At 40.7% G+C, this 27,640-nt stretch overlaps 1 pseudogene; it reads right to left on the bottom strand.

Moving 5' to 3' along the window:
• Positions 1–292: 292 nt before the first annotated feature.
• Positions 293–25,183, bottom strand: LOC134206307 (uncharacterized; annotated as a pseudogene).
• Positions 25,184–27,640: the final 2,457 nt, after the last annotated feature.

The raw sequence follows: 27,640 nt of genomic DNA, 5'->3' as shown, positions 1-27,640 counted from the left end.
AAAGTCGTCCTCGACTTTCGGGCGTTTCTGGTTCTACTTGAGGAATAAGATGGTCTCCATGGTACGTGGCAGTTTTCAACGATTTTTTTCCCGTCTCCTGCTTCCACACTGATATTCTTCCCTCCCCCTTCATACGGGAGCTTGGCAGAAGGAAGGTCGTGTGATATGTGCCATCACAAATATTGCCCTCCGCTCGCTTTCAAATCGACTTCTATAAAAATATTCTTCATGTCTGCCGTATCCTAACGGAACTATCAATTCTATACTTTCGCCTCTAATTCTATCATGAACATGTACGTCCAAGTTTGGAAGATGATATTAGCATTTCCATATCATTGTAAATCGTTTAACTTCACGTAGAAGTAACACACACGAAATCATTAATTTAGTCTTAATACATACTTGATGGATCCTTTGGTAGCTATTATGTATGCCCTCGCAATCTCTAATACGCTTTCTGCAGTGGCTACATCAAGTCCTTGAGTTCTTAGGAAGTCCTGGGCTGCAGTTAATTCAGTAAGGCTAATCAGGCGACTGCTAGGAATGTTCCATCGAGCCAAGGTTACGGCTTCCCCAATTGTCTCGATCTGTTGAGTCAGCTCGTCGATGTTGAATAATAGATTCACAGATGAAAACCCTTCGCTTAACTCTGATGATAGATTGTTGTTCTTTGAAATGAGTGCATTTATAACATACGTAATGTTCCTAAGCCTTGTATCAAGTCCTGAATTGATTTTCATTTGATTGTTCTCCTGATTAATAATTGTGTTTATAGTCGCGTTAACTAGTCTTATGTCGTCAGCGTCTGAACCTACCTGATATGTACTTCCAGCCTTTTCCTAAGGTATCCCATCTTTTAACTCGCCTTTCTGATGTTCTGATTTTTTTAAATGTTAATGACAATTTTTCAATCTTTGTTTTTATAATTGGATTCAGAAGTCTATCGTGAATAATTTTTTCCTGTGCTTTTGATGATAGTTCATTGATGACTTGTTCTATAGGCTCTAGTTCAATTGGGTGTATGATCCTCAGATAACTATTACATATTTTGGCGTTTCCTATAGGGATTATGATGATAGGGTTTTGCCTCACGTCATGTATGTAAATGTCTGCTTGTCCTGGTGTCAGCAAGAATAGTCTGGATAGACTCTGGAAAGAAAGATTGTCTACATTACAAAAATCGTTTTAAATATTTTTTGTGCGTTTTGATGTTGTTTCAATCTGTTATTGTTTTAGATGTCTGATCTACTACTTCCGCTACTCTGTAACGATGGCTAGATAATGATGGTTTCGCTTTACATTTAGCATGCAGATTTCTTTTGAATTTCTTTATACTCTTCCTCGTCTAGACAAGGAACTTTGGAATTATGAGAATTAACATGCAGTTCAATGTTATCAAGAGCTGTTTGTAATTTGTTTGTAATATCAGACGTAATTTTGATTTTGTTTAAGGAATTGGAAGTGCCGTAAACTAGTTCTCTTGGTGCAAACTTGGTAACAGAATGTTTGGTGTCATTGTATAGTGCAACTACTAATTTTAATCCGTCATATAAATTTCTATCTCTTGTTTTCTCATGATTAGCTTGGTACATCTCGATTATTGTGCTGTGGAATCTTTCGACTATTCCGTTGCTGTTACTGCAACTAGCAAAATGTGGAAACTTGTAGCTTGATCGCAAATTATTTGCTTTGGGATTCCAAATATGAGGAAGTATCGGGTTAGGACTTCGATAATAGTTTCTGATCGTTCGTTGTCTATCTTGCATAGTTGTGCAAATTTGGAGAATGCGTCTACTATTGTCAAAAATTTCTCTGTCTCTTTAACGAAGACGTCCATATAAACTGTATCTAGAGGTCTGTCATATATACATCTTGTTATGGGGATTTTGAAAGGATGTCGTTCGTATTTTGAAAGTCTACAGTCCAGCTCTTTGTAAATTCGTTTAGTTGTTTGTACAGTCCAGGGAAGAAGACGGATTTACTTATTTCGTCGTATACAATTTTGCAGCTCCGATGACTGTAGTTATGACTTCTTCTAATAAATTCTTCTTGTTCCCGTTGTCCTATTATGTCAGGTAGTTTTAAATTGCAAAATTCAAATTTAACGTTTTTTCGGAAGTGTTCGCCGGAAATCTTTGAGCATAATTTCGCGACCTCCTTTGGAGCGAATATGCCATTCGTGGTACTCGGGTTTACATGCTCTTTAAGGAATTTGACTAAACTGGCCTCGTCATTGCTTGGTCTGTTGTAGACATGCCGGGTGTAACCTGGAAAGATTTGAATAATTAAATATGAGCATTTCCGTTTGTTGTCTGTTACTCTAAAAAATATCTGATTTTTAAACCTGTTCACCGGATGCGGTTCATAAATCTTGTCAGCCTGATATATTTCGTTCTCCATTTCTTGGTTATTGGTTTCCGCTCCAGGGATCCTGGACAGTCCATCCGCGACCACGTTCTGTTTACCTTTTTGCCTTTCGCGTATACTAAGTATACGTAAAGGCTATATGATCGCTCCAAAAACAAACTTTTGATAGAAGGCTCGGAGACCTATAGTGTGATATACCAATCGACTCAGCTCGACGAATTGAGGTGATGTCTGTTTGTGTGTATGTATGTGTGTGTGTGTGTGTATGTGTGTATGTGTACAAAATTTTGTAGACACACTTTTTGGAACTTAGCATTGACTGAATTACTCACAACCAGGGATGGGAACGGTTGACATTTCTTTTTATCATTCATTCTGCCACGCAGTCAAAGAAAAACAAAACCACGGCAGCCGCAGCAGCAGCCACGACCAAGCAGACGACAGTCAGCACATGATTTTATTATTTTCTCTCCCCACGATGAATATTTCTGTACGCTCATTTCACCGACGTATGACCGTTTTTGGTGGTAAATGATCATTTCATTACTCCTTGCTCATTTTAGAGACTAGAACTAATAAATTAGTACCAACGGCTAGTATTCTTTCTAGGCTTTGCGCCACAGGCAATTAAACTCGATTCTGTTCTGTTTGCGCTGCGCACGAACCGAAACAAGAAATCTCATGCAAATGCTGACCGCACCGACGGCTCGACTCTCACGCAGAAGCAAACAAACAGTTGCCCCATCGGCAAAAAAAATGTCACAATGAGGCGTACATTTTTTTTGAAAACCTGTTTCGGTTTATGCGGTGCATGAAATTTGACCGGATAAAATGTAAACATTCGCATAATCACAGTGTTTTACTGTACATTTCCCATCACTGCTCACAACAAGTTCCATTCAACTGAGAATCCTGTCCCATTGTTTGCTATTGAAAATTGGCCAAATTAGACTATGGGATCAGAAGTTATGGCCAAAATACTATTTTCTATGCGCAAACACGCTAAAAAACAGTCACTCATATTTTTTAGTATTTTTTTGCACGAGAAAGGCACCAACACCGCTAGGTGGAGTAATCAGTGTTTTTGTATATAATTTTAAAGTCAAATTGTTCGAGATAAAGGCGTTGTCTTGTTACTCTTCCAGTAGCGTCTGTTAGTCTTAGCTCCATTGTTAACGGCTCATGGTCCGTATATATGGTGAACTGTTTACCGTATGAGTACGACCGAAAAGTTTTCGTTGCGAAATAGATTGCCAGCAGTTCTTTTGACGTTGCAGAGTAATTTTCCTCTGCTCTTGATAAAGTGCGTGATAAGTAGGCAATTGGTCTTTCCTTTCCATCAACTAATTGACATAACACTGCTCCAATTGCTACATTGGAGGCATCAGTTGTTAAAATAAATGGCTCCTCAAAATTAGGATAAGCCAACAACAAATCTGTGGTCATTATTTCTCTGAGTCGTGCAAATGCTATCTTGTATTCGTTTGTGACAATTATATCCTTTTTCTTACCCCTTAGTTGTGCTGTCATAGATGTTGCTATGTTAGCAAACCGAGGTATAAACCGTCGGTAATAACTAACAGTACCGAGAAAGGATTTTAATTATTTTGGGGTAGTGGGAATAGGCCAAGTTTTGACTGCTTCGACTTTCCGAGGGTTGGGTCGAACGCCTTCAGTGGTTACCACATGGCCTAGAAATTCGACTTCCTTTCTAAGGAATTCACACTTATCACATTGGATCTTCAAGTTGGCATCCTTCAATGTTTGCAATATTTTTGAAATGTCTTGAAGATGAGTTTCCAGGTTTGGGGAGTAGATGATTATATCATCCATATAAACGAAACATCGGATTCCTAGATGTTTTCTCAAGACGGAATCCATCAGCCTTTGGAAGGTGGCTGGAGCGTTCTTTAGCCCAAATGGCATACGAACAAATTCGTATTTACCATGGTCTACATTGAACGCTGTTTTGGGTATATCAGCGGAATCCACTTCAATTTGATGAAAACCGCTAGCAAGGCCGATGACGCTAAAATATTGGGCTTTACCTAGACGGTCAAGTATTTCACTGACCTCAGGAATGGGATATTTATCAGCTGGAGTTTTAGCGTTTAACTTTCTATAGTCAATTACAATCCGATACTTCCTTTTCTCGGAATTATCGACCTTCTTAGGGACTACCCAAATGGGTGATGTCCACTGGGATGATGATTCCATAATTATTCCACTATCAAGCAGTTTATTAATTTCGTTACTGACTTGATCGCGGAGATGATAGGGGTATTTATAAGCCCTCTGGTGAATCGGAGATTCGTCAGTGGTCTTAATAGAATGTTTAATTTCGTGTGTGAAGGATAGCTTTTGATTATCCTTCTGGAAAATGTCCCTGAACGGTTTGAGGGTTTTGATAAGAAGCTCTTTCTCCTCCTTATTCAGGTGGTCGGAAGGAATATTAAATTTGAAATTACTCTTCTGCTTCTCCACTATCAGACCGTCATTTACCAGAGGTTCAACGATGTGAAGCCTTTCAGGATTTTTGGTTGATAAATGTACAAGGGCAGAATTATTACGCGCTCGGTACATACCAGGTTTGGCTGTTACTTCTGTTGTAAGATTAATTTCATCTTCCACCAAAAAATCACCATTGTCAGTAGTGACTATGCTGCAAACGTTTTCACTACATGCTTCAAATTCAATGCTGATAGTGAATACTTTGACATAGGGAAAATTTTGTCAGCAATAATGAGACAATTACTTTTCGTGTCAATTTTCGTTCCCATTTTAGATAGATTCTCATAGCCGATGAGGCCATCGAAGAATTTGTGAAATTTAAACACGTAGTATGTTAAATTGCACTTTTCGAAACATTCTAGGAAAAGATTGGCTTTAATGAATTTGTTAACCACAAATTTCCCATTTTTATTAGAGACTAGCAGACCCGACGAACTACGTTTCGCCTAAAATTTGTTTATTCTCTGATTAGATCTCGAGTTATGAAGAAATTGGTGTTTTATTTGTATGGGAGCCCGTCTTTTTAAAGCGGGGAGGGGTCTCAAAACATCTTAAGAACCTTCCCCGGCCCCAAAAACCTCGGCATACAAATTTTCACGCCGATCGGTTCAGTAGTTTCCGAGTCTATAAGGTTCAGACAGACAGAAATTCATTTTTATGCATATAGATAATTGCTGGATTTGCGAAAGTCCTAAATCTATCTACATGTGTAGGGTTAATGTAAGATTTGTTTGCTCCAGTGTCTACAAGGACATTCAGGGTTCCTTTCGACGTGAGCAATTTTATGTACGGTATGAAATTTAAATCCGTTTTTTCATTCTCCGTACCCTCTGAAAATTTACTTCATTAATTTCGCATTCGTCATCATCGTCCGTCGTCGGTGGCGTAGTTGTCTTTGGTGCTGTCGTCGTGGTTGGTGCATCAGCTGAATCAGCCAATTCCTCGTATTCGTCCGAGTCGTCTACTACTTGCAGTTCATTGGTATTATTATCGGTTCTGTTTTTCCAGTGTGATTGCTTAGTGGAGGATTTTATGAATGGTTTCGTTGGTTGCTTCGCATATGTAGATTCACTATTGGGGGGTTTATCTCTGGAGAATTTAAATTTGTTAAACTTTTGGCTGGTCGAAGCTCGTGTCTCCGCGTTTTGATTAAGAATTACAGCCTGATGGGCGGTTTCGAGAGTTTGTGGAGCACTATTCCTAATTATCGATGCCAACGGTTCACCGATATTGTCTAAATATTTGGTTATTAAAATAAGATCAATAATAGCTGGATTTGTTGAAGGTTGGATTTCAGTTTCGTGTTAAGTTCTTTTATTTCGTTGTAAAATTTGTTGACGTTTTTATCCGCTCTCTTTATGTGAAAGAGTAAAGATAAATTAGTTGGGAAATCGCGCTGATCTCCGTAGTTCTCGGTGAGAACTCTTTTGATCCCAGGGATCGTGTTGGGGTCGCCGTTTGCGCAAAGTATGGCTCTAGCTTCACCCTTGATTTTATTTTTGATTGCTCTCACGTGAAAGCTTTGAAGGCAGTCATGAGCACCATTCTCTCCCTTCACCTTGAATGCATCGAAGATGTCATTGACTTCCTCGAGCCATGCGTTAAGTTCCCGTTTATTCCCGGAGAACTCAGACAAATATTTAATTGGATCTGGCAGCTGATATTTATCAGCTTGCCTGCTCCGTACAAAAGCTTCTAACTCGGCCACTGTGGTCCGAAACTGCTCAATTTCGGAGGCGTTAGCACGAGTTTCTGGCATTTTAGGGTAATATATTGTGTTTGTGGAAGAAATTATTGGTAATTGAATTTTATGATCTGAATTTGGATGTAACAAACTTTAAAGATAATTCGTATTTACTTACAAGATGATGATTATGATTATCATTGGTGAGAGTAGGCCGGTCCGTGGCTAGCACAAGTGTCGGTTGCTGATTTTTCCCTCGTTGGGTCTGCTGTCGCACTGTTTTATTTTTCTACACCACACAACCGTATCCTACCGGCTGCGCCAGTTAAGGATTTCTCTTGGTAAAATGATTTTTTAAAAAACTACACTTTGAACACTTTGTATTACAACACAAACTACCCTATGCACTGAACGTTAGGTTGCCGCAGCTGCTACCGATGAAAAGAGGTCGAACAGCGTGCTCGCGTTGGTTTTATTACTTATTCCGCTGATATCTCGTCCATTGCAACGTGTATTGACTGTGTGGCATGGACTGGTAATTCCTAACGATCATTGCCATCATTGCCGATCATTGAAAAGTTCGACATGATCTATTTATGATTTAAGCCACTTGTCACCTGTATCGCCCACAAAGAAATACACTGACTTCGTCTATGCATACGTTATGAGTATCATGAAGGTTCTGTTACATATTTCGGTTAACAGCTATTTGATTGTATCGAATTCAAAGCTAAACTGAAAATATTTATGCCACATCAAACCATACCATTCGGTCGAAGTCATTGCATTCATCGATTTATTGCACAGTCCATCGTTCCCTTAATTAATCATAGAATGCTACCACATATTTGCCATGACTTCGGTTTTGGAGCTTTTTATGAACTCGCAAAAAGACCTAAACGACTCGACAGGAAATATATCCTCCAAAGTTCGACCAGCTGAAAACAATGCTAGCAGCCATGGTTCGCTACTTTTGCAACCGAATGGTGGCGTGGCGTACCTCGCTTTTGGAGGCATATAATTTAATTTCGCAAATTCACACGTCGTTAATCCAATATTTGTAAGCTCAGTAGCAACTGCTGCTGTTGCTGCTATCGCCGTCGCACTATTTCTATATGTATACACATTTGGTACACTAAAGCCCAGTCGCACAGGTTCCTCTGCACAGCAGTCCTGGAAGCGCGAATAAGTCTCGTCATGAATACGTTATGAATGGTACGTAGGATAATCGAAAGTACGGAAGCAGCAGTGCTCTCTCGACTGCTAGTAGATGTGCCTTCTACATAAACCCAAACATGTTTACGAAAAAGGTGTTCAAGTGAGACTACGAAACATGAATGATATTCTTTTCACTTGTTTTCTTTTTCACTGACGTCCGGAGGCTGTTCGCAAATTACGTAACACAAAATTAGGTTCTTTTAGATCCCATGGATCTGCATATGAGCAGCAACGTTTCTTCTATGCCCTTCAACTACACCTGACATAATTTGTGAACATTCCCTAAGCGGAAAATTTTAAATGTGTGAAACATATATTCATTGTAAGGGAGATGTTGAAATTAATGTCATATTCAACATAACTCTGCAACTTTTGCTCTGAGATATTAAAGTGATTTAACCTGCAGACAACATGTAGTAATGTGTTCACTGTATAATTCTGTTTAATGATATAGCTTGTACTTACTTGCTTCAATAATCAATTATGTGTATCAGAACAGATCCTGATCCGACGAAAACAACCAAAGCCTATATGAGGAAAGTGTTGGCGTGTCCGGGTGAGAAACAAAAAAGTCCCGGGGTGGACCAACTACCATGAGAGCTGTTTAAATATGGTGGTGAGGCACTGGCTAGAGCGCTGCCTTAGTCATCAATACGTTGAAGACGAACTACATGATAGGAAGAGGCTCAAGAGAGAACAACGTTAGCCATCCAACTGACTAAACTGACTATCTACAAAACATTCATTAGACCGGTAGTCCCTTACGGACACAAGACTTGGACAAACCTCGTGTAGGACCAGCGCGCACTTGAAGTTATCGAGAGGAAAGTGTTGCGTACTATCTAGGACTGTACTATCTAACAACTGTTGTGAGAACCATCGATCGTTCACATCGCTAAAATCGGAAGACTGTGAAAATGGTTCTCGACAACCTTCAGACGGGCACAAGAAGGCGAGGTGCGCAGCGAGCAAGGTGGATCGATTAGGTGGAAGATGAGTTGCGAACGCTCCGCAAACTGCGTGGCTGGCAACATGCTGCCATGCCCCGAGTTGAATGAAGAATACTTTTATGTACTGCACAGGCCACTTCCTGGACTTAGCATTACACAATAATTCTGCCTAACTTCCGTTATGAAGTTTTATTTTTATTTTTTATACTTTTGAATGATCGACTGTTATTTGAAATAAAAACGGCTACGTAGTCTTTAAGGATTAAAACAAGATTTATATTTGTCCAACGTTTCGACATTTTTCAATAAAACAAGTGGTAGCTTGCCGTGCTTACTAAGAGCTTCACCACTACGAAGTGAAAGAGTATATGAGAATATATTAGACACGATAAATATTTTCTGCAGCAACCACCTACCGACGGACGCCACTGGGACCGAAACCGACGCAATAGAGTTTTCTGCAGTCACCATGATACCTACCTGGATACCTGATTGGCTACAGCGTCGATACACCTATGCCTGGCGTATTGTAGAGCTCCATAATCGTCGGTCTTGAGCGATGTTCCTCCAGCTTCCCCGGACGTTCAGGGTCCCCAGGTACGATTTCACCGCGTGCAGCCAGCATGTTCGTGGTCTTGCACGAAGTTACCGGCCCCTATCTGGTTCTCTGTTGAATATTGTTTTCGTTATTCTTTCTCTATTTTATAGGATTCACAATATTTTCTTCTTGGTATACTTGATACAGCTCATGGTTCATGCGTCTGCAGACAAAAGCCTTCACTACTGCTCTGCGATCGATTCCAATGAGGTGGATGTCGTCTGCAAAGCCCAGGAGCATATGCGACCATGTGCTGATAGTGTCGTTCGTCTGCACGCCAGATCTCCTAATAGCGCCCTCGAGTGCAATGTTGAAAAGTAAATTCGAAAGAGCATCACCCTGCTTCAATCCGTCTAAGGTCACAAACGAGGTTGACACTTCGTCTGCAATCCGAATACTTGATTTGGAGTCATCCAGCGTTGCACGTATCAGTTTAATCAGTTTCGCCGGAAAACCACGTTCGGACATTATCTGCAATCACCATGATATGCTGTTTTATAGTGTTAAGCAAAATTCCTCTCAATTTAACTTTTTTTTTGTATATAATGGTGGACTTCAAAAGGACCTGTTGGTTTCCAATAATGCTCTTTTCCCATCATCAACGTTGTAAAGCGAAAACTAGAATTTCGCAGGAAAATTCCACTTGTTCGTCAAATTCAAATACGGTAAATTCAACCTTTTTTTGTGTAAATTGATAGTCCTAAAAAACGTTTTATTTTAATTACTTTTGCAACCACTAAAAGCATCCAAGTTAAATGCACTTCAGTGCTACTGCCACCGACGAAGAGTTTTCTGCAACAATTACAGCCGACGGCCGTGACTAAGGCTGGTCTCAAACGCTATAGGAGCGGTTCCTTCGTTAGTTCTGCCACCTAGAAAAAAAACTTGAGAAAAAGTAAAAACATGGAAATTTGACATGACATGATATCCAGTCATTCCACGTCGAGCATCCGTGCGAGATAGTTGTAAGTCCGCGTACGGTCTGCTTCTCATTCGGTTTTTTTTCCTGAAGTACAGGTAGTGGTTTTTTTCCGAAAGTGTTTTGAAGCATAGTGCTTGAGTGGAAGTGGTGCTTAGCTGTAGCAGTTAAGTAGCCATTTCGTTGGTTTTGCAACTACGCAAAACTTTGCAGTTTATTCGGCGTCCATCGCAGGTGCAGGCATCATCGTCCCACGCCGACAGTCATCATCCATCGTGCGTCTCCACCAACACAGACGCTGCCGTCCTGCCACCATCCATCCACCCAGTTGCAGTGTTGGGTGCGGCGAGAACACCAACAATAGCGTGGTTCGCTTCGACCGCACCACCGCCCCGGCGATTGTCCATCCAGTCAGTGTGTGCTGCCAGAACCGTTAGCCGGCGACACAGCAGTGTGAACGCAAGTATTTACTTGAGCTCCCTCTCGTTGTTCCCCTCTCTTCTCCATCTTATTGGAATAGTTTTTTTCCTTTTTCTTTAACTCTTCTTCCCCTCTCATTAATTTGTGTATGTGTGTCTGTATTTTTTTCTGTCCTTGTGATAATTGTTAAGTTTTAAAATAGATTGTGCCTCGCTGCAGCGGCGCATTTCGTGTCCACAATGCGCGAAGGCGAAGTTGGCGGGGGTACTTCGTATTCCATGTCAGATGTTTCGTTGCATTCGGGTGTTCCAAACCAAAACGAAATGGACACCAGCAACGCTAAAATTTCCTCTACGAGCCCCCGTCCCAAGGTCTACCCTCACGACTCTAGTGGGCCGTATGTTGTTTTCTTTCGACCCAAAGGCAAACGTTTGAATATCAGCCAGATTAGCAAAGATCTGGAAAAGCGATTTTCGTCTGTCACGACCATTGACATGGTTGGGTCCAGTAAACTCCGTGTCACGGTCAGTGATCGCAAACAGGCCAACGAGATTGCCACCTGTGAGCTTTTCACTCTCGAATATAGGGTGTATTTACCGTCAGCAGTGTGTGAGATCGCAGGGGTGGTGACGGAGGGAAGTATGACATGCGACGATTTGAAACAAGGTTTCGGTCGTTTCAAGAACGTTTCTTTGCCTCTTGTTGCGATACTGGATTGCAAACAAATGTATTCGGTGTCGCAGGAGGGAGAGAAGCGGAGTTATTCCCCGTCTGACTCTTTCTGCGTCACTTTTTCCGGGTCCGCACTGCCTGACTACGTAGTGATTGGTAAACTTCGTCTACCTGTTCGGCTGTATGTACCGAAGGTGATGAATTGTGTTAATTGCAAGCAGCTTGGCCACACCGCTCAGTACTGCTGCAATAAACCTCGCTGTGCATCATGCGGAGAGAAGCATGTGGAGGGCGCGTGCAAGACGGCACCGAAATGTGTCTATTGTAACGAAAGCCCCCCACATGCTCTTGAAGCTTGCCCAACGTACATACAGCAGCGAATACACCAGAAGCGGTCTCTTCAGCAGCGTTCTCGGCGAAGTTACGCCGAAATGTTGAGGAAGGCTCCACTCGTTTCTGACACCATCTACTCGTCTCTTCCTTTGGACGATCAAGGTAGCTCTGACTCCGAGGTTGGAAATGGGGTTCCCTTTGTTGTCAATGGCTCAACGAGGAAGAGAATAAAACAGAGCCAGCGACCCTCAAAAAAGCCTAGAAAACAGCCTCAAAGTGAGCCCCAATCCAACATGGTCAAATTCAAAGCGGGTGGAAATACTCAAAAACGTTCAACTTTTGTGGTTTCACATCGGGATGATCGAGAGTTTCCACCGCTTCCGGGAACATCTAAAATCCCAGATGCCCCATTTTTTGCGATTTCTCAGCCAGAAAGAGAGCATACAGGGCGAGCAGAAGAACTCCGGAGCGCTCCAATGTTCACACTTTCTGGCATCGTGGAGCTCATCCTCAACTTCTTTGATGCTTCCGACCCCGTGAAGAACATGGTCAAAACTGTTCTTCCTATTCTGACTCCTCTCCTGAAGCAGCTGGCTTCGAAAATGCCCCTCCTCGAGTCATTTGTATCCTTCGATGGCTAACTTAGTCAATAAGGGTAACATGATTTCGATTCTACAGTGGAACTGTCGAAGTATTCTTCCAAAATTAGATATTTTTAAATTTTTAGATAACAAATTACAATGCGATGCTTTTGCTTTATGTGAAACATGGCTAACACCAGATGTGAACCTTCATTTTCCTGATTTCAACATAATCCGCCGCGATCGGGCAAATCGATATGGAGGGGTGCTTTTAGGGATCAAAAAACAGCACTCCTTCTATAGAGTCGATCTTGCGCCGATGTCTGACACCGAAGCTGTCGCATGTCAGGTGACTATTCGAGGAAAAGACCTCAGTATCGCCTCGATATATCTTCCTCCAAACACCGCGATATCTCGAAGAGATCTCTCGCACATCTGCTCGGTTATGCCCGAGCCACGGTTGCTCCTGGGAGATTTTAACTCCCACGGAACAGGCTGGGGGGAACTGTACGACGACAACCGTTCATCAATGATATACGACCTCTGCGACGACTTCAATATGCCAATTTTGAATACAGGAGAAGTTACACGAGTGGCTCCTCCAGCAAGAGATAGCCGTCTAGATCTTTCCATTTGTTCGAGCTCATTATCGTTGGACTGTACTTGGAAGGTGGTCCAAGATCCCCATGGTAGTGATCATTTGCCGATCGAAGTTTCGATTTCCAATGGACATAAGCAATCTGCTTCCATCGATCTTTCATATGACCTCACGAAGCACATCGATGGGGGCAAATATGCGGACGCGATGGCATACAGTCGATAGAAGCACTTCCCCCGCGGGAAGAGTACAAGTTTCTATCGCAGTTGATTCTTGAAAGCGCTCTTCAGGCACAACGTCGGCCGGTGCCAGGAGCTTCGATTCGTAGGAAACCCTACAGTCCGTGGTGGGACATCGAGTGTACGCAACTTTATCGCGAGAAATCCGCCGCGTTCAAAGAATTTCGGAAACACGGGGCGATCGTTCTTCACAAACGATACACCGCGCTCGAAATCCAGTTCAAGAAGCTGGTCAAAGTGAAGAAGTGTGGATATTGGCGCACTTTTGTTGAAGGTTTATCGCGCGAGACTTCAATGAAAACTATGTGGACCGTCGGAAGAAGAATGCGCAACGCGTCGTCCGTAAACGAAGATCGTGAAAGCTCGTCGCGGTGGATACTTGACTTCGCAAAGAAAGTTTGTCCGGATTCGGTACCGGTGAGGCAAGAGCTACGTGATGCTTTTGTTGACAGGGATGATAAGGATCGTCCCTTTTCGATGATTGAATTCTCACTTGCTCTCCTTTCATGTAACAATTCCGCTCCAGGGATGGATAGAATCCCCGAGTAGCACACATGTTGCACAAAAGTTACTGTGACCCTTATACAACCGAATTTAGTCACATTTAAGCTGCTGCAACCAATTCGGTCTGGATTGTGCTGCTAGGGTCAGGTTCAATTTGCTCAAAAACCTCCCAGACGTCGCGAAGAGGCGCTTATTGAACTTGTTCAATCAGTTACTGAAGTGCAACATTGTTCCGGATGATTGGAGGGAAGTGAGGGTGATAGCCATCCAGAAGCCCGGAAAACCCGCGTCGGATTGTAACTCGTATCGCCCCATCGCGATGCTGTCATGTCTTCGGAAGCTGTTGGAGAAGATGATTCTCTTCCGGCTAGACAAATGGGTTGAATCGAATAGTTTGTTGTCAGATACACAATTTGGTTTCCGCAGGGGCAAGGGAACGAACGACTGTCTTGCGTTGCTTTCTTCAGAAATTCAGCTTACCTTCGCTAAAAAAGAGCAAATGGGCTCAGTGTTTTTAGACATTAAGAGGGCTTTTGATTCAGTTTGCGTCGATGTCTTATCCGACAAACTCCACGAGTGTGGACTTTCACCAATTTTGAACAACTATTTGTACAATTTGTTGTCAGAGAAGCGTATGAGTTTTTCTCATGGTGACTCGGCAACTTCACGAATTAGCTACATGGGTCTCCCCCAGGGCTCATGTTTGAGCCCTCTTCTTTACAATTTTTACGTCAGAGACATTGATGAATGTCTCATGCCAAATTGCTCGTTGAGACAGCTTGCAGATGATTGTGTTGTATCCGTTTCGGGGCCAACAGCGGTTGATCTGCAAGGACCGTTGCAAGATACTCTGGACAATTTGTCCACTTGAGCTACGAAGCTGGGTATCGAATTCTCTCCGGAGAAAACTGAAATGGTTGTTTTTTCAAAAAAACATAAGTTGCCGGTTCCCGCTCCAACTGATGGGTAAGACAAACAATCACTCATAGCATATCTTCTAAATACCTCGGGGTCTGGTTCGACTCAAAATGTACCTTCGGGAAGCACATTGTGTATCTGACACAAAAATGCCAGAAACGGATCAACTTCATGCGATCAATAACCGGAACATGGTGGGGAGCGCATCCCGAAGATCTTATGACGTTGTATAGAACAACCATTTAGTCGGTCCTCGAATACGGTAGTTTCTGCTTCCAGTCAGCGGCTAAAACACACATGCTGAAGCTTCAAAGGATTCAGTACCGCTGTCTCCGTATCGCGTTAGGATGTATGAATTCAACACATACTTGCGGGAGTACTGCCACTAACAGATCGTTTCGCGGAATTATCGCTCCGGTTCCTCATCCGCTGTGAGGTTCTCAATCCATTGGTCATTGACAACTTCGAGAAGCTGCTCGAACAAAACCCTCAATCTCGATTCATGAGTATTTACCACTGGTACATAACGCTGGAGGAAAGCCCTTCTTCGGTAGATACCAATCGTGCTAACTTCTTAGACTCTTACAGTTCCTCTGTTACTTTTGATCTGTCCATGAAGCAGGAGGTTCATGGAATACCAGACTTTCTGTGTGCGGAGGTCATACCTCCATTATTTGCAAGCAAATACGGGCACGCCAGTGAGGAGAGAAGCTTTTTTACAGACGGGTCAAAAATTGATGACTCCACTGGTTTCGGTCTTTTCAACGTTTTTCATAGCGCCTACTTTAAGCTCAAAGAGCCTTGTTCCGTGTATACTGCTGAGCTAGCAGCTATACACTATTCACTCGAGCAAATCGCATCCCTACCTCCTGACCACTTTTTCATCTTCACCGACAGTCTAAGTTCCTTGGAGGCTGTTCGGTCAATGAAACCGGTCAAGCACTCAGCGTATCTTCTGAATGGGATACGGAAAGCTTTGAGTGCCTTATCACAACGGTCTTACACAATCACCATGGCTTGGGTCCCTTCTCATTGCTCGATCCCGGGAAATGAGAAAGCGGACTCTTTGGCTAAGGTGGGCGCTATGGAAGGTGATATTTACGATCGAAAAATCACCTTCGATGAATTTTTCACATTAGTTCGTCAGGAAACCTTGAACAGCTGGCAACAGAAATGGACAAATGGGGAGATGGGGAGATGGCTGTATTCAATTCGCCCGCAGGTGTCGAAGCGTCCATGGTTCAAAAAATTGAATATGGGACGAGACTTCATTCGAACCATGTGTCGTCTAATGTTCAATCACTACACTCTAAATGCACATCTTTTCAGAGTGGGGCTCTCGGAAGGAAATCTCTGTGTTTGCGGCGAGGATTATCAGGACATCGATCATGTCGTGTGGGCGTGCGAGGAGCATCGTGGCCCCAGATCTGCGCTAACTGAACATCTCCGGGTCCGAGGAAAACAACCAAAACCTATTAGGGAAGTGTTGTCGGGCCTTGATCTCGAGTACATGTCCCTGGTCCACCAATTTTTGAAAGTTGCTGATGTAAAACTGTAATCATTGCCTGCCCATTCCCTTGTCTGTCGTACCCCATATCGAATGTCTTCCTCTTGTTGTACATTTCCATGTCTGTCGTTAATCCCTTCCGTATGTCTTCCTCTGGTTGTTGTCTCCCAAAAAAAGTTTGTTTGTCCCGTTACAGATGTAAAAATGCGAGGAATGTCAACTTTGTGAACATCAGCATCGTAATTACTTAAGCACCCTAAAATCCTTTCTTTTCCTACTGTATTATTGTATTCCCTAACCTCGACTAAACCGCGAGTCTTTCGGTTCCCCAAAACTAACACTATGTATAAGAATCAAGAAATGTATTGTTAAACTTGATTTCGGCTCCGTAACGCTTCACGACAAATGAGCCTTCCAAATAAACGAAAGATAAAAAAAAAAAGAAATGATATCCAGTTTTCCACGAGCGGTAATGGCCGCTAGCTTGTATAACGGGCTTGGTGGTCATATGGCTACCGCTTCTGCCTCATACGCAGGAGGTCATGGGTTCAATCCCAGGCCCGTTCTATTCCTCCTACTTTGTATCTTTTCATATATTACTCATGTTCTAGCAATCGCTAGAACTGGGAATGAGTTTTCATGCAGTTTACATCTTCTATCCTACCTACAACTTGATTAGTTCTAGCAGGTAACTGTTAGAATTCGAAATAAGCCAAAAGCTCGTTTCGGCATCCAATAAGAATATACACCACCCTTTCATTACTATCACATTGGCAACCAGTTAACCAAGACGAATCTATGCCATAAAACCTAACCGCTGATTCCAATAAAATTCTGCAGGAACCCGTGGCGAGTGCAGAGGTGTTCTCGGCTTGCAGTGTGCGAGTGACTGCAGCATCAATTCCTACCCGTCCCAATGACCGTGAGGACGTGGCCAGCGACGTTATCGACCATCCAAAATACTAGACCTCTCGGACTGTGCACATTGAGGTTGGAGAGCAAATCCCTTCCATTCCCTTCCTTCCAATGCTTCCATCCATTGGTTCCCTGTGCAATTACGATTGTTCTGGTCGATCACGGAGTAACAACTACGAAATGCACGGTCATCATGCTCATGCTCATGCTCAACGGTAATGGCCGCCAGCTTGTCTGCGTTTTGACAGGGCTAGTGAATTGAACAACTCAGATGAATTGAATTGACTTGCCAAAAGTTGAACTTGTTCAACTTGATTTGACCAATGTGTATATATTAGGGTGGTTCAAAAAATTGATTTTGCTCCACAGTGCTTATCTGATTCTTTATCATGTTCTGAGTGTCCCCTGAGAATTTGAGCTCATTTGGATTAAAACTGACTTAGCACAAGCCGTTTCAAGTTTGCATGCAAATTAGTATGGGTAAATTTATTTTTTCATTGTACTGTTAATGACGCTTCCCCATTAGGCGCAGGTTAAAAGAAAACCTACATAGCTAAAAGGAATATTCAACACCTTTCACCCAGTGAAAACCGCATCTTAATTAATCTTTCCAATAATTAGTAATCGAATTTAATCTATACCGTGGTTTTCTGGAGCTAATTGCATAACTCATCAACAGGCAACATTGCTGCTCGTGGCGCGAAAGATAGCACACACAAATTCAGGCTACTATGTTGCCCTGCACATTTCAGTGGTGCCCTCAAAGAAGTTTAACGATCATGACTAAAGATTCGCATCCTGTCTTAAAATCGATTACTAATTGTTGGGGCAATTAATCAACATGCGGTTTCCGTTGGGTGAAAGCTGTTGAGTAATCCTTCTAGCTATGTAGGTTTTCTTTTAACCTGCGCTCAATGGGGAAGCGTCACTAACAGTATAATGAAAAAATAAATTTCCCCATACCAATTTGCATGCAAACTTGAAACGGCTTGTGCTAAATCAGTTTTAATCCAAATGAGCTCAAATTTTCAGGGGACTCTCAGAACATGATAAAGAATCAGATAAGCACTGTGGAGCAAAATCAATTTTTTGAACCACCCTAGTATATATGCCACCATTTCAAAACATTTTTCAAATGCCGCAATATCTCAATCACAAAAAAATGCTGTAATTGGGGAGGAAAAGGGCGCCAGCTGTCATCGAGAGAAAAAGTAGAATCGTTGAAATTTCACACGATGTGGTAAAGGAAATAAAGTATATTTTTGTTATAAAACAAAAATTAAAGATGTTTTTCAAAAAAAAAATCTTGGTCTAAGGGGTTAGAATTTTAAAAGCATGCAAAATAGACATGCTATCTCGATTTTTACATTTTTTTTTCGAAAAAGCAGTTAATGGTTTAGATTGTTGAATTTCTAACCCCACAAACTAAAAATTGTTTGACTAAAATATTTTTATAACATTCTAGAGAGATTTAAATTCTCATTTTCTATATCATGCCATGTTAAATTTCCATGATTCATCTTTTTCTCGAATTTTTCCAGGTGCCAGCACTGATACTGAGGAAGGAACCGCACCCCATAGTAGTGTATCGCAAACAACTGTCAGTTTTCATCTTCTGTTGGGACTGTGGAGTTTGGTCTTCATTCCGATTCAGCAAAAATAAACGGTAAATATCACCTTATGATTATGCTTAAAAAGCATTTAATTATTCTATTTTTACAGCAGTACCTTCGAAAACTACACGTCACAAGGATAAAGCTGCGAAAACATCAAAGGAGGCAATGTTGTTTGTCAAAATTACAAGGAGCAAACCCGCCGTTCGAAGAGGATGCTCCCAAAAGCTCCTGACGTAGGAGAAGTAACCGAAAAAGCAAAGAACGTCGATCCTGCCACTAGTGATAGTGGATTACGCAGATCTTTCGCTTCAGTGGATGATAACAAGAGCAGCAACCTGTAGAAAAAAATTAAGCAAGAACCTACAGAACAGATGTGAACTATTTCGTGTATAGCATTACCAGCTTGCTATCCAATAATCTATCTGATGAATCTGTAATATAGCTATCGAGATCTTGAATGTACTGGAAAGTATTGAATATAAAATGGGTGACATGCTTTAGCATCTACTTCCATCGGAACAGCAACGGTTGATGAACCAAGGAAATTTTACCAGTTGAAGCTAACCCCTGTCAAAAGTGTAGCAGATCTACAAGCTGTGGATGAATTTGTCGACAAAGTCCTTCTTTCGATTGGATCAATCCACGGGAAACCCTATTCAAGGGGAAAGGAGGTACTGTTGGACACCAGTTGATAGATTATTTTGTTGATCGCTAATTTCTCCGACACTGCTCCTGAACTGGCATAAGCAAGACGTTTGACGAAAATCAGCATTTGGTGCGGAAGATTTCATTTTCCAAGTACGAGAAGTATATTAACTTGATCTATTCAGTAGGGGTAGCGGGGGTAAAGTGAACAGGCGGGGTAAAGTGGGTAACGGCTTGTTTATCCCCTGTTTATGGATTTCTCGTATTATTTTCCATGCTACATCATAAATTGAGCATTTCATGCTCTCCGAGCTATTTCAAATCACGAAATATCTATTTAATAGCTGGATTTTAGCAAAATTCTGCGCGCTTTCGCAAAATACTAGTTTGATGTAATTTTGGCACTGTTGCATTTAAGCGATGAAAACTCTGAGTTAGTAGTTTTAAACCAAAATATCGTTCACATCGTTCATTTTGCTTGTTATGAAGCGGAACTGGTTGATGGAAGATAGTTTTTTAACTTTTTTCTTAGTTTAGGTGTTATTTGAAAAACATGTAGCTATGGGGGTAAATTGGTCATATCGCCTGGGGGTAAAGTGAGAAATGTAAATAAACTAGCTCAAATTTCAACCTTAATCGATTTGGTTGACAGTTCGATCGTCAATCAGGAGGTAAAGAAAAGGGGGATCTGGTCGTTTATGCTCCACACACACATTTTCGTACAATTTCGACATTCTTGAGCGAATATTTTCATACAACACACCTCGTTCATGGAAACATCCATATTTCAGATGTTTGTCATCCAATCTGTAATACCCATATATCAATCAACTCAGTAAAAACAGGCCAACATTTCATCCATTTCAATAACGCAGGGCTGGTAGCGATGAATGCCGTTCAAAATAGTGACTTTAGTGACCAACGATGACGAAAAAGTGACCAAATAGTGACTTTGAATTGCAGAAAAAGTGACCAAATAGTTACTTTCAAATGCAGAAAAATTGACCAAATACAGTAGACGTTCGATAACTGCAAGTCATTTAACTGCAATGCTTTTTAACTACAATTCGATAGTTGCAACAGTTTTGCAGTTATCGGACCGCTAAACTTCAAACTGATGTCAAACTCAATGACAGCTGCATTGCGCAGCACATTTATTGCATCTGACGTCGTTTGACGTCTAGAATGCGTTGCAGTTATCGAACGGCATTCGTTAACTGAAAAGTAAACATTTTGCAGTTATCGAACGGCTACTGTAGTGACTTTTGCATGAAGTTTTAAACCGGGGATAGAGCTACAAGTTGCATTACCATTGTTTTGATATAATTTGTAGATTGCAAACTAGTGTTTTATTTTTGAAATCCTTATCTAGAATAAGGCTTGCTGACGTTAATCATCTTTCTCTTGCACGCGCACAAAGGGGATAGGATTTGTTTTCATCGGGAAACGCTTCCGAAGCGTTTCCCGATGAAAACAAATCCTATCCATTCTGTGCGCGGACAAGAGAAAGATGATCAAACGTCAGCAAGCTCTATGCTATCACAAATCAAGAAAAGACAAAAACAACAAAAGCATGAATATTACTGCTACTGACCACGCCCATCTTCACCGCAAGGAGGAAGAGGATAAAACCAAGAGGCCAGTAACTGCGACACTCTCATAAGTACCACGGAGTTGGATATTGAGGATGCACTTGTCATAAGACGAGTTTGTACCTTCCCATTTAATGCCACCACTTGATTGTACCTTGACAGATACGTATTTCGACCTCAACAGTAAGGTCGTCGTCAGTGTCTCGTACTTCCAATAAAATCATGGTCTTTTATTAGAAATCCAGAAATTCTAATAAACTATAATTTCTAAATGGCCAATTTTAGTATTGAAGTTAATAGAAGGGTGGCCAAATAATCTCGAGTAAAAAAAATCTTTTAAATCTAATTAGTTTGTTGTTTTATTTTAGATTAAAAAAACGACTAATTCATTTACCTCCACACTAGTGTTTTGGCAATTCTTAATTGTTAATAAACAAAATCAGTTTTATAAACATGAGATATTTCTTAAATAATTTCAATCTCAAAGTTTTGAATTACACCATGATCCCTTTTTCAAGGCGATTTAATTCTCGAGCTTTTTTCATACAAATCTTACCGGAGTTAGGGACACTAAATTATAGTAACGAATGAACACCCTCGTTAGCAAAAATGGGCAGCGTCGTGTCATATTGTTTTTCTTCTTGAAGAAGCCATTAAACAAGCATTTTTTCTATCACGACTTCCTGCACATGATCCGCCACTCATTTTCTCAAAGCCTGTTTTCACGCACGGTCAGAACGCCATATAGCTTGGGCTTGGGCCAGAATTACTTTTGACATAACTTGCTGTACAATTTCTTTTTCGTGGCTTTTCCCGAAGGCGGATTTGGGTTTGTCTCATTTGGAGAAATAAACTTAAAAGTTGTGCACTATATTTGTCACCGGGGGGTAAAACCGCTCACCAACAGACGTAGTTCTAGTTCCAATACTCCTCAATTCGGTACTCTACACTCGAGGTCAACCTTTCGCAACAAACTCCATTCGTGAAGTAGAAGATCATAGTCGATGTTATTTGCAAACAAACTCAGGATTCCACAGCTCACGAACCTCACAACACACTTGGAACTTGGTGCATATTTCCCAAATTTTATATATTGCCACCAGATTCACATTTGATTTGGTTGATAACTACAGTAGATACAAATGATTTTTAATTGATTTTTTTACAATAGGCACTGCAAAATAGTGACTTTAGTGACCATTTTACGAAAAATAGTGACTTTAGTGACTTTTGGATGCAAATAGTGACTTTTTAGTGACTAGACTCAAAATAGTGACCAAGTCACTAAAAAGTGACTCGCTACCAGGCCTGTATAGGCGCTCAAAATCTAGCATTTTTGACATTCCCTCAAATAATCCGGAATTTCTCCTGAGGCCAGAGCATGAAGTTCAACCCGTTTTTCAAAACTAGATGAATTTCCTGCCGAACCATACGAAAATCAAAGGAACTTGGTAATATTTCACAGAGCAATGATCAATTGGATATTGAAAACAAATCTCGCCCTATAATTTTGAATAATCCCGGTACGTCTGCTTGTCTGTGATAAAACGAAGAGTTTATACCTGTCAGCTAACATTTTAAATATTATTAAGAATATGTATTTGGTTTAAAATGTTTTGATCAACTTATTTGCTTTATTTACAATATTGTTCACTTTACCCCACCGTATGACCATTTTACCCCGCCCAAAACAAAATTGAACTATTTTGGACTTATTTGAAATGTTCAAAATAAAATATTTAAATATTTTTTCAAATTTTTTTCACAATAGGCTATGTTAACCAATAAGATAAGCTTCGACACACCTGCATTGAACAATGCAATTTCTTGATAGCCACCTGATAAACAGCAGCAGTTCTTAGGGTGTCCAATTTACCCCCAACACCCCTACGCAATGCTGATGACACACAATGGACAAACTCCATGAGTTCCTAAAACAATGCCTTCGTAATTCTTAACAGCGTTTGGACAGCGAATATTGAGATATTTATTGCTGCCAGGAATAGGTCTGAAAAGAATCGGAAAGAATATGCCGTGGAAATACTTGATGAAAAATAACCAATCGAGGTATGTACAAATCCAGATCCAATTTTGAGCAACATTATTATTGATGAAGAATCCGTTCGAAGAGATAAAAATAGAGGCATACCTTTCAGAAAGTAGTTAAATTTAATGGGTTTGATGAGTGTCGTCTCTTTTTTTATGAATTATATCCTCCCAAAAGAATAATCTTCCTATGACGTTATAAATGGAAGTGTTTTTTACTATTTGTATTGTTCTTTTTTTGTACTTTCATCCTACATTCTCATATTTGTTGGTAGCGTGTGTGCTACTGCACTACTACAAGCTTACATAATATACTGTCTATCTGATAGATCCGTCGTATGCTGGGGTGCTATTATTCATGAATACATTTTAATAAGTCGATAAAATTGGGTCTGCAAATAGATGTTGTTTTTGCGTAATCATGTTCCTTCCGAATATATCTACTAATCCGCCCGTTTTTGATCGCAACGAAAAATTAGCCCTAGATAGTCGCCTAAGAAAATCATACCTCCTAAAAAAAAGCTACTTTGATATTTGGTGGATTGTGGCGGTGAATGCTTTGATGGCATGTGCTATTTGTATTCCAGATAACTGTAACACATATGTTGAAGCCTTGGAAAATGATCACATAAGTTGTCATTTTGTTGCAAGGCACAATACCATCAAATTTAGTGAAATTAATGGCAATTATCTGATGGTTGGTCAAAAACCATTTATCAGTGGAATTTGATGTTAATGTGAAATGCAAACTGAGTGAAATCCTCAAAATAATGGAACTGTCGGTTTTTGATTGTACCTTGAAAGTCGGATAAACATGATTTTGGTGAGCATTTTTGTAACGAAGATTATCGTTTTCTGCCATTCTGTTAATTATTTTAGATAGAGTTTGCAGTAGCCATCGAGCAAGTAAGTACAGTGCGTGTTTTAGTCGCCGCGAAAATAATTAAATATCTATTTGGTGTTCGGTGGCTCATGCGCATGTATTGCGCTTTGCTCCGGTCGAAACAAGCGCGATCTTCAGTAGTTTGCAGTAGCTATCGGGCTGGTAAGTACAGAGTGCGTTGCGCGTCCGTTCGGTCGTCCAAAACGCGATTCTCCTCAGTCATATGCCACCGGGCGAGCATGGTTTAACTTTTTTTTCGTGGCGAGACAGCGAACTAGTGTTATTTCCCATCCCATAGATGACATCATTTACCGAAGTGAATCCAGATAAATGATCCTTTATAATTAAAACGATATCCTATCCTAAGACAATCGTGGAGATGCAGAGGTATACTCGGTCTCTAGTAGCAACGAGAGTCGGACTAACAATCCTTCCCTTCTAAAGGACGTAGCCAGCGCCGTTATTGACTTTAAATAATTGAGCTCCCGAAACGTGTACATTTAAAATGGGTAGCTAGTCCCAAGCCCCATTTATTGTGTTCTCTGTACAATTTCGCAAGTTCTAGTCAATCACGGAGTAGCAACTAAGAATTGTGCGGTCATAATGCTCATGCTCATTCTGTTAATTATTTGAAATAATGGAAGCCTGATCTAACCACCTTTTTAATTTCATACAAATGGTTTTCAATAGGTTCATTATTACTCTTAACAAACGCTCTGGCAGGTGCATCGCATATTATTGAACGAACTTCAACTATGAATTTATTATCCATAAAAAATACCTGTTATCATGAGTGTAATTTCGGATCTTTCTGATATGTTGACAAGTATAGGCCATATTCGTGCTGTTCCGTTCTTGTACAACGCAAGTGAATCGATACTAATATTGGTAGATGCTGTTCTTGATTCTGTCATATTTTCAAAGAAGGAGCGTATCAGAGTTCTGTATAGAAATTATCGGAAATACTAGATAGCTGAGTATCCAGTATTTTGCGCTCGATAATGGCGGCCGAGTGAGTGCTTTTTTGACATTCATGAGGTAGAAAATATTTACATATTTTAATCAATGTAGGCCTTGATTTATTGAAAAACATTGGCACTCATCCGGTATCAATAAATATACAAAATGTCAAATTTTTCCTTTAAATTATTGATGTGTTTAGTTTTTTTCTTATGCTTTTCGTAATTATTTTAATTTATTTTTAAGAAATGTGGAAACCACAAAATATCGTCCATAGTATAAAGATTATAATAAAGTATTTTTTAGGGAAAGGAAATCTGGAACCAGACACGTTGGTGATGCGATAGCCTTGTCACTAGTCAGTTGCCTCCAGCCCGCAGTCCGGCAGCACATGTGCCATAACACTCCTTAAGCAGCTGTTGGCTGACCGAGGGCACCTCGCTACCAACATTCCTTCACCTTAAGCACACCGCTTATATTGTTTGACACTTACTGATCATGAGCCATGTTACATTTGCCATTTTATACAAACCAATAATAACTGTACCGACTCATTTTCGCTGATATTTGTAAAGGTATTCACTGTCTAATCCATGTTTAGTATTCTGAAATGAAACATGCATGCACCCAGAGTCGTGATAACTAGGATACTAGAAAATTGAGCCTAATTGGAATTTTTATTATTAATTGTAAACTTTCAGCGAGTGTACTATTTAAAACTTAGAAGCAAACAGTATGACGGTTATGTATAAATCACGTATAAAAACTATATCCTTTGCAATTATTCATCTTGCTTGACTCTTGGTTACACTAACGGTCGTTTTATTCATGCGCATGGGTCAGTCGCTAGGCGCACCTGGTGTGATTAAATTATTTGGTTGCTGAGTGGGTGACGAGATTCACTGAACTGGGGTTTTATTCATCCAGAAGAGAAAAGAAATTGTTGGTTTTGGAGGGAAACGTTGCTGAACGCTTGGTAAGCTGTTCGAGAAGCATCAAAAAAGGAAAATAAGCATTTATGGCCGAAGAAAAGCACATTTTGGTGACGGTTGAGTTGAGCTGTGAAGAGTTTTTTTTTTCTAAGTTCTAACCGGAAAAATTTTGAGCTATTCTGGCCAAGCCTCGAGGGGGTCATTCAGGATGAAGTTTGCGTGCAGCTGAAGTTCAGGTGATCAGCGGAAGTAGCCCGTGTATTCGGAGGTTGTAATTTGCTAGTTAGGTTCCCATGATCCAACAGTTCACCAGCGTCCGAACGTCCTAAGACCCGGAATCCCAAAAGAGGTGTTGAGAACCCACCCCACAGACTGCCGTTGGCTCTAATTCAACAGCTCCCAGCAGTCAAGGTTTTGCTGCTGGACTCCCTCTGAAACGGAGCTTTGTAATTCTTGGGCCAAAAGTATCTCTTATAAAGCAGAAGTTTGCTTGTAAACTTGCAGTTATCCTAAAAATATAATATAATTATTACAAAAAAATCGTAAGAAAATTACCAAATCCTTTATTGTACACAATGGAGAATATTTGACAATCATTTATTTGTCGATACCAGATGAGTGCCAATGTTTTCCAAAGCATCAAGGCCTGCATTGATTAAAAAAAGAAAATATTTTCTACCTCTTGAATGTCAAAAAAGCACTGGATTTGAATTTAAGTTACAAAAATATAACTATACTGTTATGCCAATAATACAGTCAAACCTCCATGAGTCGATATTGAAGGGACCATCGACTCATGGAAATATTGAGATGAGGAATAGCAAATCTTTGGAAAGCCGTTTGAAGGGACCATCGTAGTAACCCAGAAAATATTTTTTAATATGGCATAATTTGCTTCCATGAGTCGATATCGAGTCATAGAACATCGACTCATGGAGGTTTGACTGTAACTGCATTTGGCTGCATTTATGGTTTACAACGAGGTATATCCAATAACCGCCTTGGATCAACAGGCAACTGGTGGTAAGGTTCGTTCTGCTTCTGCAGAAGAGGTTCTAGCGCCCGATGCGGAATTCTGTAATCGATGCTCCACTTTCTCAAGAAAGTTTCAAGTTCTATTCCTTCATATATTTCCTCATTTACAGCATCACTCAAGTCAACTTGGTTCGTATGTTTGTGTTGATCTACATATCGATCAGTAATGTAAGCATTGCCACTTCCGAATTCAAATTGGTCAGGTTCTGATTTGCACTCCATTTGGTCATTTAAGCCATTGAAAAATGAATTCGACACTCTATGTTACATCGGCACTAGAGCCTTCCGATGTAAACGATGTAATGTCGTAATAAGGAATATAACGCCACCAATTTGTTTTTCAATTTTCATTTTTCCGAAATTTTAATGATCAGTATGATCTATGGCTACCACTTTATGGAAAAGTAACGAAAGGTCAATGATCTGCATTTGAATAACCAGTGCTTACAATCTCAAAAATGCACTCATCCATGTCATCTGTTGACAATTTTAATATCTACCACTTTTGATTTGTTTAATTGGTTCCAAACAAAACACACTCCAACCGCACACAACTAGCTTGGGGTTAATAGCTTTTTTATAGAGTGGCACACGAACGACGACAGCCCTTCTATTCATGTCTCGGCCGTCAAATTCCGGAAGCAATCTTTATCCAAACAGTCGCACATTTGTGTAGGCTTTCAGTTCACAGCGCTGCACCGCACTTATATGCTGACGATGCTGAAACATGAAACCTAAAACTGAAAAGCACAAAATGTGAATGGGAAGCGCCTATTGATTTGTTCACAAAAAACATGCACTACGCAATAGCGTTAGCAGTTATGTTTACTTTACTTTATTGAACACAAGCACATCCTAAGCCACAAAGAGTGGTGAACAAAACAATAATATAAACACTCGCTCCACTCCAAGTTGTGATGATTGCACTCTGCCTGGTTTTTACGTAGGAGGAAGGAAGCGAGCGAAGGATGACAACCGACGAAAAAGTGCTCGGACG

Source organism: Armigeres subalbatus, chromosome 1 (genome assembly GCF_024139115.2).
Source record: "Armigeres subalbatus isolate Guangzhou_Male chromosome 1, GZ_Asu_2, whole genome shotgun sequence".
NCBI classification, from domain to species: domain Eukaryota; kingdom Metazoa; phylum Arthropoda; class Insecta; order Diptera; family Culicidae; genus Armigeres; species Armigeres subalbatus.
This window is presented reverse-complemented; position numbering and strand designations above follow the sequence as displayed.